We start from the raw sequence: 15,776 nt of genomic DNA on the forward strand, positions 1-15,776 counted from the left end.
GAAGATGAGGGGCCTGCGACGGCTAATTGCCAAGAGAAATTCGGAAGGGACCCCCAGGTCTCGCTGCAGGGCCTAGGCGGCACAAGAGATAGAGCCTCAGAGTCATCATCATCACCCAAATCTATGAAAGCTGGAGGGTCTTGAAAATTTGGGCCACGATCGGTCCTGCTTGGCCCGGTAAACGAAGGGGGTAACGACCCCCACGAGCGGAGAAGCAGGTATGGCGGCCTCATCTGAACTCCAAGTTGCCACATGAATAGCTTCGGGTCTCAGCCCTTCTCCTCCTCCACTGACTTCTTCCTCTTCTTCTTCCTCGTCTTATTCCTCGTCTTGATAGACGAACTGCGCTCTCACCCCTTCTTGACTTGAGGCACGGGAGGGGTAGGATTCTGCCTCCCGTGACCAGGTCCCCGGAGTCGTCTCGTCTTTGCCAACACCTCTGTGGCTTGTATCCTGGGAAGGGGGTTGCCCCTCTTGGGGAAACTCGTGGGCCATCTCCTCCCGAAGTGTATCTTCGAAAGATGTGAAGGGCTCGAACGGGTTAGGCGTGCAAGGCAGGAAATGCGCCAGAGAAGCAAAAAAGGATGCCTGAAGATCGCAGGTATCCAATTCTTCTGCAGAAAGAAGCAACAAGTCTGGAAAAGGTTCAGCGGGAATTGGTTAAGAGCTCGTTGGAGTAGAGGGCCCGATGGTAGGGCCCGAGCCGCTAGGGAATGACGTCGTGCTTCCCCATGTCGAAGGAACCAGAATCTCCACTTGTGTGAACTCCCTGTCACGAGGCATTTGGGGTTGGCTCCCTAGTTCCCCAGCATGATTGTCGGAAGGAGAAGAACCCCCAACCTCACCACTCTGTGGGGAGGAATCATGGCGTACCTTTGGTCGCTTTGCCTGGCGGCTAGAAGACTTCGAGCTTCTGGGGAGAGGGTCGGGCTTGAGGAGGGGGAATGCTACCCAAGAAATTCCTCTCGATAATGTACGAACGGTCGGGCATAGATAGGTAGTAACGGATGTTCTCGTTAGAAAGGACCAGATCAGTCTGTGACTCTTCAAGGTGGGCCCGCACCCAAGCTGTCACCAACTCCAACTAAGCCTCTTCCCTCTCATTGAGGGTACTTTCCAGGCTCTTCGCAGAAGGGGAAATCCCTAGCACACCTGAATAGGGAACTCCTTGTGGGCGGCCTCCCTCTCGGGGTACTCCCAGTCCAGACTCGACATGAAGAAAAACTTCCGGGACCACTCATTTATGCTCGAATGATGCTGCTTGAGCGAAGAGATCTTGCGGCCCTGAGACTGGGTTTGGAAACTTACGATGCTTCCTGATCGGTAGATCAGGTGATAAGTGGACAAGAACTCTGGGTATTCTTCAAGAGTCTTGCAGATTATCATTCGGAAGATGATGCAACTGGATATCAGGAGCTGCCACGCATTAGGGTGGAGCTGCGACGAGGCCAGTCCGAGGTAATATAGAACCTCCCGAACCAGACGACAGAAAGGGAGGCAAAGACATTTGGCAAACATTAGCTGGAAGAGAGCCACCCTCGTCACCGTGCCGTTGGGATTCACCGCATGCTCACCTTGAGAATCTCCAGAACGATGGTAGGAGGAATCCTATGCTTGGAGCGGAACGCCCTGAGGTCATCGTCGGGGACGAAGGAAACCCAGCGTTTTCCCCTGAAATACGGAGGAACAAGATCAACTTTGGGTGCCATCACAACAGTGGGAAGTGACGGGAGAGCGGTGACGAAGAGAAGATAAGGGAGGAAAACACGACGGCTGTAGAGAAGCAGGGCGGGAAATGGAAGAAACACGAGAAGAAGGTGGAAGGAAATAGTGAAGAAGAAGGGGGTTGTGGGCCTTATATAGTGAAGGCAGGATGGAAAGTGCGCGGGAAACGAAGCAGCACTGACAGCAGCGAGGTCATCAAGCGCCATGCGACGCAAGGTTTCTGGAGTGACGACAGGAATGGAAGGCATCGTGTCAGGAGAGTGAGGGGCACGGACCAATAAGGTCCTAGGATACGAAGGGACGGGCGCCAACGCGTCAAATCAATCCTCGGGAGAAGGGGAGAGGCATCCCATCAACAGTAGTTGTCCTCGGTAACTTGAAGCTTCAGAAGCCAAACAGGCAATGGCGTAATTAAAGGTATTATGAATTCTCACCATGCGCACGTGATAGGAGGGGCCCATCCTAGAAGGGCCCAGGCCCGAAAAGGCCAAGCCTAGGAACTCAAGGCCCAAGGGAAAAACCCTTTCGTGAGTTAAGAGTCCGGGCTGGAGAATCACATGCTGAGCCCGTGGCTGTAAACCTATCCGAGAATGCTTTTTAGCGCCGAGCTTGGATGTGCCAATGAAATCGTCTCAAGGCTTGGCAGCCTACCGGGACCTACCAAAGGACGCCGGGCAAGACGCTTAGCTGCACGCGGACGACTAAATTAGCTCGATCACAAACCCGTCAGACTCAAGGGATGCCGCATTCAAATGCATGTGACAGAAAACCTGATACGCAACGGAGCGATCGCACCCCACGTACGAAGGACTACTCGCCCACGACCTGACACCCAACTCTGGCAGGAAGCGGCAGAACAGGCCAAGAACGGCTGACACCTGACATATAAATAATAGGCATCCCTTCCATGGGAGATCTCTCTTAACTTTTGATTGTCCTAGCTATTCATCAAAGTATTTTATAAAGAATCGTTCATTAACTTTAGTATCGGAGTGACCCCGGACATCACCGGAGCCCTTTCTTCTTGTTTTCAGGTGGCGTGAGCTTGGTTATCACGGAAGTGCTCGGGCTGTGAAACACAACATCAACAAGGATAGCTATGGATTTAGTGGGTTCTCTAACGTCGAGAAAGAATACTAGTGGAGATTTTCAAAACTCTCAATTTGAAGATCTTTTAGTGCAATCAAGGTATGAAATTCTTTATTATGCTATTTTTAATAATATTGTTATATTGATGTCATATATAGAGTATGCAAGTTTTTTTAGTGGCTTATTCACCGTCGGAAAAGAATCATTGGAGTGGAGGTTGTTAAAAGTTTAAAACTGTTTCATTGAAGATCTTTCAATGTAATGAAGGTATGTGATTATTTATTACAATATATACTAATAATATTCTACTGATATTTTTTTATATTCTTATATTGGTGTCATATAAAACATTTTAGTTGTTTTCTTATAGTTTACTTTCTCACTTAGTTTTTTGATGGCTTTCAGTGGGTGCATAGGTAATTATTGCATTATATCTCTTGTAGGAAGTTTATATTTATTGAAAGAATGGAACAACCACTTTTAAGATCTTCTTTTGGTGCAATACCTATATAGAATTTTTTTTATTTCATTATGCTTTAATAATATACTATTATTGGGATCAAACGTGTTTCATTTTTTTAGTCAAATATTCTCATTCCTCAACTTAATAATGCACACCAGTCAAAACAAGATACAAAAGTATTCAACCCAAAGTTTTAAGTTTCATATAATTATATATCTACGTATAGATTTTAATGATAACAAATGAATTCAAGAATAAAGGAATCTCAAGCTCAAGTTGTCTATACAATGGAGCCAAGCATATCAACGAATCGAACATGGGCAAGAAATGGAACAAGCTTACAAATAAAGCTATTGGAGTAATTTTGTACATCTCTTGATAAAATTCGAAATTGGATTAAGACTCAAAATTGATATTTTCTCATAAAGTATTAAATTGCATTTTCCACATGTGCATGGCATATTTGAAAATTAAATGTTTGAATTTTGAATTTTTGAAAGATGATAATCTATCATCTTTCACTAATCTATCATCTTTCACATGTGCATGACATGATTAAAAAAGTATGAATTTTGAAAATTTGAAAGATGATTGTCATATTTTACATGTGCATGTTTTGTTTGAAAATTTTGAAAAGTGGTTGATGTTCTTTTTGACATATGCAAAAGGTAGATGATGTTGTTTGAAAAATTTTAAAAGTAAATCATGCTCATTTTGTCATATGCGAAAAGTAAAAGATTATGTTTGAAAATTTTGAAAAGTGAATTGTCTTTGACAATAAGAAACTTTTATTTGAAAATTTTGAAAAGTAAGTGGTGTTCCTTTTTGACGCGAATCTTTTTAAATTTGAAAATGAAATCTCATATGCCTATAAATAGCTCAATTGAAATTTGCAAATTTAGAACACAAGAACACATCATTGCAAGTTTTAAAACATTCATTCGAAACTTTCAAACTCTTTTATCCAAACATTAAGCCTTAACCCTTGTTCATTTTGAAAGATATATAGTTTGCACTATATTGTTCTTATTCTACTCATTGAGGTGTGTTTTCTGATAACCTACCTATTATCAGCTCTTGTATCAGTAAACTGGTATGTACAACCCTTGTGTGTGTAGAATGAATTCTACACAGGAAATAGTTGAATCAACACGTGCAAGGTGATTGCAAGTGTCGAGGGTGTTCTACACGGATTCTTTATAATGGTACTGCTCAAAGGTGTAATAGGTTTCTATCTCCACCTGAAGGAGGTTGAATAGTGAATTTGAAAATTCTCAAAGGGTAGCTTGAGGCCAGGACGTAGATAGTGGGGTTGAACCTTGTTAAAATACTGAGTTTGCTTCCTCTTACCCTTACTCTTTTATATTTACTGATGCTTCATATTTTGTTCATATTTTATATTGTGTATTTGATTTAAATTGTGAGTTTTTAAATACAACTCAATTCACTCCCTTCTTGTGTTAGTCATCTGGGCAACAATTGGTATCAGAGGAAGGGCTATTTTATAAGATTAATTATTTTTTGAGTTAAGATCTTATGACTAACATTGTAGCTACATTTGGTGAAGGTCAATCTAGTAGTCGACCTCTAGTATTCTGCAGAGACAATTACACATTTTGGAAAGCTACAATGAGAATTTTCCTTCAATCTCAAGGTCGAGAAATTTAGAAATGCATTCTAAATGGATCTTATATCCAAACAAAAGTTGCTGGTGGAGTAAGGGTCAAAAAGGAAGAAAAAGAGCTCGATTGTGAAGACGATAGAATTACAATATTGAATTCAATGGCTATAAATCTCCTATATAATGCTCTCGACGGGAATGAGTTCAATACAATATTGAATTGCAAGACTTCAAAGGAAATTTGAGATAACTTGGAAGTTACTTATGGAAAACTTCGCAAGTCAAATAATTAAAAATTTATATTCATGAATATGAAATGTTTAAAATGAATGATGATGAATCTATTTATATATGTACACTCATTTTACTAACATCATAAATAGCTTGACAGCTCTCGAAAAAGTCTATTCTAATGTGGAGATAGTACGAAAATTTTTTAACTCTCTGCCAAAAAGCTGGGAATCAAAAGTGGCGGCAATTCTTAAAGCTAGAGATCTCAAGAAACTTGAAATAAATGAACTCATCAAGTCACTTACCACCCATAAGTACACATTGAAAAAAGGAGAAAAAGAAGGAAAGCCAAAGAAGAGCTTGGTACTTAAAGTTCCTCATGAAAGTGAAGGTGATGAAGATGAGGAAAGTGGAGACAAAGTAAAAATGAAAGCAATGAAAGTTACATGGGATATGATTCAATCAGCTCAAACAGCGAAGCAAGTAATAGAGAATTTGCAAATCTTTGTCTTTTGGTTAAAGACGACATTGAGGTAACAAATCTTGACAATATTGAAAATCTTTCATATGAAGAATTGTAAAATGTCTTAGAAGAGGTATATGAGGAACTTGACAAATTGGGTATCAAACACACTACTTTGAAAAAGAAAAACTCTTTTTTAGCAAACGAAATTGATGTTTTAAGAATAGAAAACACTGTTTTGAAAGATGAAAATTATGAGTTGAAGAATAAAGTTACTGATTTAGAAAAGTTTGTTGAAAACTTTACAAACAAAAAAAAAAAAAAAATTGAAAAACTTCTTGATAGTCAAAGATGTGTTTTCACAAGGCAAGCTTGGGATACATGCCAAAACAAAAATACAAATCTTATAAAAACTTCTTTGATAATCCTTCAAAATCAAAGACCAATATTCAAAATTCTTTTCATAAAAGTAATTTTTTCAAAGAAATATATTATTAATTACTCAAAATTTTCGTATATGTCACATGTTATTTGCAATTTTTGTAATAAAAATTGTTATAATTATTATGCTTGTTCTATTAGAAGAAAACATACAATGACTATTATGGTCATATGAGTACCTAAAAATCTTGTTTCTTCTAATACTGATAAATGAAGAAAAACCATTTTAATTGTTTCTTCTAAAAATCTTGTTTCTTATGAACTCCTCCATAAGTAAAATCAAATGGTTTTTAGATAGTGGATGTTCAAGATATATGACAGGAGACAAGACTAAGTTTATTGATCTTACATCTAAAGAAGAAGAACACATGACATTTGGAGACAACTCGAAAGGAAATATCATGAGAACAAGTAAAATTGTATTTGATGAATCTAATCCTCTACTCTAAGAAACTTGTTGATGAAGAAACATAAGGTATAAATAAACAGGATAGTCTCAATCTCAACAAAGAGAGCACAATAGAAGGACTTCAACATGGAGACATCATGAAAGATCATCCAATGGAACAAATTCTAAGAGAACCTTCACGAGGTATAAGTATTCAATCATCTCTTAAAAATATTTACAATCATATTGTTTTTCTATCTCAGATTGAACCCAAAAATATTGATGAAACACTTCTTTATAAATCTTAGATTCTATCTATGCAAGAAGAGCTAAATCAATTTGAAAGAAATGATGTTTGGACACTTGTTCCTAGATCCAAAAATCATACTATTATTAGAACAAAATGGGTTTTGAGAAACAAGAAAGATGAGTCCGGAGTTATCACTAGAAACAAGGCTCGACTTGTAGCCTAAGATTTCAATTAAGAAGAAGGAATTGATTATGATAAGACATATGCACCGGTCGCAAGATTAGAAGCTATTCGAATGCTATTTGCTTATGCTTTTTATAAACATTTCAAACTTTTTTAAATAGATGTTAAAAGTATCTTTTTAAATGGTTTTATAAATAAAGAGGTATATGTTGAGCAGCTTCCAGGTTTTGAAAATCATATTTTTCCAAATCATGTTTTCAAACTCACGAAAGCACTATATGGACTCAAACAAACCCTAGAGCTTGGTATGAGAGACTCAATGGTTTCTGAATTAAAAAATATTTTTCAAGAGGAAAACTTGACAACTTTTTTCATCAAACATGAAAATGATGATTTTTTTTAATAGAAATTTATGTAGATGATATAATATTTGATGCTAGTAGTGAAAATATGTGTCAAGTTTTGCTAAGAGTATGCAGGAAGAATTTGAAATGAGCATGATTGGAGAACTTAACTTCTTTCTCAGATTGCAAATCAAGCACACAAAAATTGAAACATTCATTAATCAGTCAAAATATATTAAAGAATTACTCAAAAAGTTTGGGATAGAAGGTACAAAGGAAATTGGAACACCAATAATCCTATTCACCAAACTTGACAAGGATGAAACTGGTAAATCAGTTGACTCAAAGGTATATCTAGGTATAATTGGCAATCTATTATATTTGTTAACATAAACATGCTTAGAAGAGAAATAGGAATTATGCATGCCATGAATATCTGTTAAATATTTTTATTTTATTATCTCAAATGACTTACAAAAACTTGAGACTTTTTAGTCTCATTTTTCAAGCGCTCTTGTTTTTTTATATATCAACATGCTAGCAATGGACATAAGCTAAATACTAAGGCTTCGAGAATCATAACATTCTAGTTCTGAACATCAACTAAAATGGGTTGTTGAAGCGTCGTTGCAAGAAGAATAAGAGAAAAGGAAAAAAGAGAGAGTAAACAACAACGATGAATGGAGGCGATAGTGACTAGGGTTTAAGGAGAAGAGAAGCTCAAAACATTTTGACCCAGGGTGATTGGTTTCTTGGTTTGAGATAGTTTAAACCCGACATCTGACTTAACCCTATTTTATCAGGGTGGGCCCAGTAGGATCTTTAGGACAGATCGAACCTGGGGCTTTTTTGCACAAGCTATTTTCTGTCATTTTCTATTGTAAAATAGATTGAAACAGTTGGTGTGTAGAGCACATCCTTCATATCACTTAGATGATAAAATTTAATTTGTAAGATTCAACTTCTTACATATCAAATTATGTAACGTAAATACTTTACTAGACGTGTGATCTATACTGACTTATAAATAGAATTTCTCAACAAGAAAATCTCTACTTTTAAAGATATTCAGGTTTTTTTTATGTTTAGAAAGTCTATATAAAATGATATGGCAAACTTCCTAATAATTTATCTTATTCAAGATATAACAATTAAGTTTTTCGCAAGGGCACCTCGAGTAATTTAAAAAAAAAAATCTCTCAATCTGATGATCCTTAGAGATTGTTTGCATTTAAATGGATTTGAATATTAGACCTGGGGGAGCATACTCCCAAGCCTGACCTTTACCACTTGAGCCAACTCTTAGGGATTAGTTAGATTTACTTTATAATAAAAATATTTTATAATTAAATATATTACATCAAATTATATCAGTTTATGAATTTATTTATGTTCAAGATGATTGGAGACAATGCACTAGAAGAATTCAAAAAGTAGAATTGAAAGGAGCTTTTCTAGGGAGGTGCTTGAATGTGTTTTTACATGCATGACGTTAGAGGAAACTGACGAGTTTGCAATGGTGGCATGGAAACCAGGGAAGAGAATGAATGGTTATGTATTTGGCGCAGAATCACTACATCCTAGCACACTGGTGGTTCAATCAAAAAATAATCTGGAGGACTTCAAAGAGGTGTTCCACAAGAATCCAAAGTCAGGTGTAACAATACAGGTCCCATTCTGCAATGGACAGCAACTCCAAGAGATACATACATGAGTTAAAAGAAAATATTTTAAATATATTATTTTAAATATTTTAAATTAAAGATGAATGTGAGAGATAGATACATGAGTAACTCTTATATCATTTATTGTTGTAGATTCTATTTTATATATTTATCTTTTCACTTTATAGAGACTTCAAAATTAAGATGGTAACGAGGGACTTAAGGGATTGCCATTGGACTCATTGATAAAACTGATTAACTTCCAGTTTGATTTATGAATAGAAAAATTCTTTTCATCAGTTACTATTCATTACTTCACATCTCATATCTTATAAAAAATACCGTATATCTTATGAAAAATACCTCTACATCCTATAAAAAAAAACTATAAGTGCGAAATATAAAAATGAATAGTGACTGATGTATAAAATTCTTCTTATCAATATTGGTTCAATTTATACGTGGTATCTTACGGAACTAGTGTACCAAACAAATTCACATACCGAAAAAAAAAAAATCTTATAAAAATACTCAAAAATAAAGAAATAAAGCTTCGTTTGGATCATCAACTTATTTCAACCCATCTCAACTTATCATTATAATTTTTTCAAATTTCAACACAAAATATAATAAACAATTCAACTTTTTCAAATCTTAAAATAATAATAATATTAAAAAAATAATATTCTAATAATATTTTATCATCTCAACTTAACTTAATTCAACTCACTTCAATATTTAAATACTACCTAAGATTTTTGGTTTTATGAAGAGTTCTTTATTTCTTCACTTCGAAATTAGCAGGATTGATTATTTATTAACGAAAGAAGAGTAATGCTGTTATGTTGCATACCAATGATGTCTACGCACGTGAGGAGTGTTTCAGAAGCATACGTGCATATGTGATTAGTTTGCTGGGCTTTAGTTAAATGGGTGAAGCCCGTGATTGTAGCTACTTGATTAGAAGCCCAAGATTGTATAAATGGGTTACGATTTGACTTCTTTGCTTCTTGTTCTTCTTGGCGTGTGACACTTGTCACCTACCTTCCCCTCCGCTCCTCATCGCCCGGCCCCGTCGCCAGTCACCAGTGGCCCTAGTCACACTGATAAGGGAACCATCGTTGACAAGGCTATAACTGCGTGTAAGAGAATCTTTCTTATGCCATTATCTTCTCCATAACTGCTTATAAGATGTTTTTCGCTTCAATCCTCTTGTATTTGGGTCTACAGTAATTTCCATGACAGACCAAAATGGGTTAGGATCGTAGGATCACTTACCCTTTTTGGTTGCAAGCCCTTAACCCATTTGGTTTGTCTGACAAAAACGATTCCAGCATCTACTCAAGTTTGGTACTATATACCCTCTTCTCATTCTATTTTATTCAGTTTTTTATGGCTTTAGTTCTCTTCTATTGGTTTGAGGTTCAATTTTAGGTTATTTTATTTTTACGTCCATAGTTCTACATTCTGGCTAGATGGAGTTTAGATCTCTGTCTTGACCTTATATATTCTTTGTTTCTGAAAACTTGTTGTTTTTGTTGCTATCTTAATCTATTGTGAATCAATGCTTAAGTTCTTTCTTGTACTGGGTGTAACTGAGAATCTTTTTTTATTTTTTACTTATGCATATATCGATAATAAAAAAAACCATGGGAAAAATTGATCCCTAACTATGAAATATTTAAATTTTACATTTTTTGTTGCAGAACTCTATATAGAAAGTTATGAGAAAGCAGTCATATATATATATATATGTATTTCACATCTGGTGATTGTAGTCCTCTCGAAGCCTAATCAGAAGTGCTGCTTGGGGAATTTGTTTGAAGGATGGGAGAAAGAAAGGTTCTAAACAAGTATTATCCCCCGGACTTCGATCCGTCAAAGCTGCCGAGGGTTTGGAGGCCGAAGAACCAGCAGATGAAAGTGCGCATGATGCTTCCCATGAGCATTCGCTGCAACACCTGCGGTAATTATATCTACAAGGGCACCAAGTTCAATTCCCGTAAAGAGGATGTCATAGGCGAGGTATGTATCCCCTTTCTTTGTTTTAGGGCTTCCTATCTAAATTGAAAGTTGATGTTACTCTTATATTGGATTATACTTGTCAACTCTAGGACTGCCCGTTTTACATTATTCGAGATTTTTTACCTGTTAACACTGGTTTATTTTGATTGTCTATTTTTTTTTGTTTTCTTGAGCAAAGAGATTGAAGTTTATTTCTTTTTGTTTGTATTTGTCAATTGGCATTGTTTGTTTTCGCAGATGAGATGAAATGAGTTGAGATTAAAGTTAAAAGTTTAATAAAATATTGTTAGAATATATTTTTTTAATATTATTTTTGTTTTGGGATTTGAAAAAGTTGAATTGTTTATTTTATTTTGTGTGAAAATTTGATAAAATTGTAATGATAAGATGAGATGAGTTGAGAGGAGTTGTGAAAACAAACGAGACCTCAAAGTCAACAAAATTCCCTGCTCTAAATATTCGGCTGTTGTATTTTTTTAATTAATGTTCTTTTAAACCCGTAACTATTTTATTGGTCAGTCTTAACTCCATATCTTCTATAAAACCCAGCCTATCCTAGTCATGTATTCCGTGTTGGCGGTTGTAAATTGTTTAATTTCAATTTCCCTAAATCGTTAAGTGTGATGATATGACCTGTCCAGTGCCTTGAAGTGAGGATTATATGGGATATGACTCAAAAGAAACTTGCTGTGTTGCCAGAACATTTTCCCCCAAAACAGTGTGAAAAGTTAAATATGAAGAACTTGTCTGGCTTTAAATATGTTAATGTTCGTTTTCCTTTTCCAGATAGAGGACATTAACCACAGATCTATAATTTTTTGTACCACGTACTTATGATATAGCTTGTTTAGAGCAAAGAAAGTGTCTTAAATGCATGAGCCTCAGCTTTACTACTATCCTCGTGGTTAATATTCCTTCTTGGTTTTCTATAGTGGTTTGTACTTGTTTTGCTGGTTTGATCACTTATCTTTAATCGGTTGCAGACATATTTAGGAATTCAAATCTTTCGATTCTACTTCAAATGTACAAAGTGTTCTGCGGAGCTTGCGATGAAGACAGATCCAAAAAATTCAGACTATGTTGTTGAGTCTGGTGCCACACGGAATTTTGAGCCTTGGTGTGAAGAGGACGAGGTAAAAAGTTTTAAGCATGTTTGGTTTGAGAAAGGTCTCTTTCATTTCAAACATCTTTAAAATCCAAAAAAAAAAAAAAATCATCACCCAAACGTTTTTGTCATCCGAGTATTTACCTCGGTTTTGGGACATAAAAATCACAAATCAAGAATATCCAATACAAAATCCATTGCAAAACATTTTTATTGTTGCAACTTTTAGTTCTTTCTACCCACTTTTACCAAACTCAATTTAAACATGTCATAAAACTTGTATCCAAAAAACGTTTCATTCTATAGAAATTTTTCTTTCCAAGAATACATATCAAAATTCTCATTCAAAGAATTTTCAACAATTAGAGAAATTAACTTACCAAACATGCCCTAGAACTTCCTGTGCACAACTATATATTATGTGGCCAGATCCCCAGTGTTGTTATCAACATAACTTGTGACATTGTCAATAAATTGTTCTTTTCGTCAGGCAACAGAGATCGAAAAACAGAAAAGGGATGCTGAGGAGATGGGAGATGCTATGAAATCATTAGAGAACAGAACCTTGGATTCAAAGAGAGAGATGGATATCCTTGCTGTGCTAGATGAGATGAAGTCTATGAAGGTACTTTCTTTAGTAAATGGGTTTTATTTAATCAAGTATCCACTTAACAGTGAGATAAATGGAATCCAGGGCTCAAATAGCTTTTGTAACTGTAGACCTGTTGTCTTAGAACATCGTCATGTATAAAATTATTGCTTTATCAATCAATTAACACCTGGTTTGAACCTGAGGCCAATATGAGTTTGATGCTAATGCCCCCCCCCCCCCCCCCCCCTTTCTCTTTTCTTGTCTTGCAGTCCAGACATGCTACTGTGAGTGTAGATGTCATGCTTGAGGCCTTGCAGCGCACAGCCGGGGAAAAGGTATGATTAATGTGCTTTCCGTTTTTAGATCAGTTTTGCTCCGTAAGTGCAAATGTATATCGGATCACTCTCATTACTAAATCCCACTGGGCTGCACAGTGGCACTTTCATTGTGTTGGTTGGGCTCTTTTGTAGGGTGAACAACTGCATGTTCAACACTTTTCTCATGTATATTGTGGGTGACTATTTATCTATGGTCAAGCATAACAAAAAAATGGATTGATTTTGCTGTCTAGTATCTTTCTCAACCAGCCACTAGATCAAGTCCCTTCTATGTTGTTTCAATTGTACTTCAGTTGTGGGTCACTGGTTTTTAGCTGCCTGGACTGCATCAGCATTCCAGTCTATGAGAAGTTCTTTAGTTAACCGTGACAATTTTATTTACACTGTAAACTTCTTTGGGAAATTTGTTCACATCCATTCATAACTATTCCCTTCAATCCATTCTATATTCCACAAGGCACAGGCATGCAAATTAGTCAAATCCACTTGTTCAAACAGTATATAAGACTATTTTACTATAATGGCTTAACTTCTGATTCTCATAAACTAATTCTACAGTTTGTCCTTTTACTTATAAAATATTTCTACAGTTTGTCCTTTTCTAGAAGTAGAACTATTGGCCTCTTTGCATAAATATATGGTCATATTGTAGTTTAGATTTCTAGGTCATTTTGCCCTCTCTCTCCCTCTCTCTCTCTTTCTCTGTGGTATTATCATTTGGTTCTGGCTGTATTAATTGATTTTTATGCTGGCAGGAGAAAAGGTTGGAAGAAGAGGATGAAGCACTTATAAAATAAATATTTCATGTTAGTACAGAAATTGTACTTCTATTAGTTTGCTTCCAATGCCAGTCACCCCCTCCCTCTCCTTTCTTTTGTATGCAAGATGTTTGCCTCTTAACTATGTTTAAAATATTTTGCAGAAGCCAATAGATTTTGTTCGAAGAATTCATGATGAAGATCTTGACGATGATGGAGATATGATTCAGCTTTCAAGTGGCAATGGTGAAACATCTGGTGATAATATGAAGGTATGGTGATGCTGTAATGATGGTTTGTGTTTCCTAAGTTTGTTTTGTAAGTATGGATTGAATCTATCATTTTGAAAAAAAAGATCTATCATTTTGAGGGTGCAAAAAGGTCTATTCTTGTGCACTTCTTCATGATATATTTTGAACAGAATTTTATAATGGGTTCTTATAGTTTTCAAGTAGGAGTCATTTGATACTGGAAAGATTTGAAATACATGTAAATTGTTTATATTAAGTGGTGGAATATAATTTTAGATTATAGGATGGCGAAGAAAAAGTTACAGGGTTTGTAATCCAATATCTTCTGGAAGCTAATAGTTGTATGAAATTAGAATTATGCTGAAAAGATTTGAACTTGTGTTTGTACATGATTTCAATGCAGAGGATAAAGGTTTCTGAAGAGCCTCTTGGCAACCCAACAGATTCTTTGACAAAAGCCACTTTTGTTGACAGCTCCACCAACAAAGGTATCAGATACTTTCCCTATTCCTAGTATAGAAATTGGAGCGCACTACCACTGTTATTGACATCTCAATAGCATTGTAGCCATTAGCTCCTAAATGGTATCATTGTTGTCTAAAGGGCAATGTAAATATCGTACTTGAGTTTAACTAATGTTATTTTCCTTTTCAGTTTCTCTGGATTTGTTCAAGTAATCTATTTTAGAGATAATAGCTCTATTGACTGTTGGTACCTGGGTTTGCACTAATTACAAGTTAGTCCCTGCTGTAAAAATTTTTAGAAAAATATATAATATATTGGGCATGCTTCGCGTAACAAATTGATCCCTTTATTCTTTAATATTAGATTAATGGTGGAAAATATTGATGTGATACCTGTTTGTCACACCCCGACAAATTATATTGGACGCTTGCCAAAACTCCACAATATTTTCCTTTGGAGACTTACAAATTTATATTCATGTTTAATTGTTAACAGAAAATCTAGGTGGTTCAGGGGTTGCTGGCAATCCCAAGTTTGTATTCAAGTCTTCAGCAGTAAGGATTTCGGTCAGGAAACCGGCTTCCGATGATAGTAATTTAGTGAAAATGGAAGGGAACAAACAAGGGGCTAGAACCAATACAAGTGCACTACAGGCTGTGACCTCCGGTGGTAACAATCCGGCTGGGTTCGGAGATAATAGCCAAGAGCATAAAATTGCTGATACAAGTACAGGACTACTATCGCTCTGCCAAAACTATGAAAGTGACGAGGACCTGTGATTGACTTTATTTTTCCAAATTTTTTTGGGAACTTCATTTACTTTGTTATCAGGTTTTTAGTTGCATTTTGGGAGCTCACGCAGCGGTGCAAGAACGGTACCTCAGCAGTCAGCAGTGTATCAGTGGTAACATATAAGTGAAAATGCCTCGTTCCAGCCGAGCCTTGCAAGTTAATGCTAGCCAAAAGCTTGCATCTTGGATGCTTTAGTGCTGAAATTGAGTATTTGTACTTTTTTTTTTAATGCTCATATCTGTTGAAGTTTCCTTCCAACGTTTACGTCCTCCATGAACCAACTTCCTAATGTTTTTCTTAAAAGGTACGTGCTTTACATGTCCTGTGCAATGTGCATGTGGTATTATGACATTGATGAGACGAATGATACGATTTATGGTACAAAGCCAATGACTATATATCCCTCATTCTAATGCTAAATTAAAATTACATATGACCTTTTGTCAGTATTCAGCATGATCGAAGCCAAATACCCATGTTTTTCAATTGAGAAATGTTTTGGTCACAATGGAGGTCTTATGAAAGTAAATTTAGTTATTGATTTAATTTGATATGATATGTTAGATTGTAAAATTATTCGTATTATAA

General features: G+C 36.1%; 1 pseudogene; it reads left to right on the forward strand.

Annotated features, from left to right (window-relative positions):
• Positions 1-9,868: 9,868 nt before the first annotated feature.
• LOC121267530 lies at positions 9,869-15,569 on the forward strand (annotated as a pseudogene).
• The last annotated feature ends 207 nt before the right edge of the window (positions 15,570-15,776 follow it).

Source organism: Juglans microcarpa x Juglans regia, chromosome 5S (assembly GCF_004785595.1).
Source record: "Juglans microcarpa x Juglans regia isolate MS1-56 chromosome 5S, Jm3101_v1.0, whole genome shotgun sequence".
Lineage (NCBI taxonomy): Eukaryota > Viridiplantae > Streptophyta > Magnoliopsida > Fagales > Juglandaceae > Juglans > Juglans microcarpa x Juglans regia.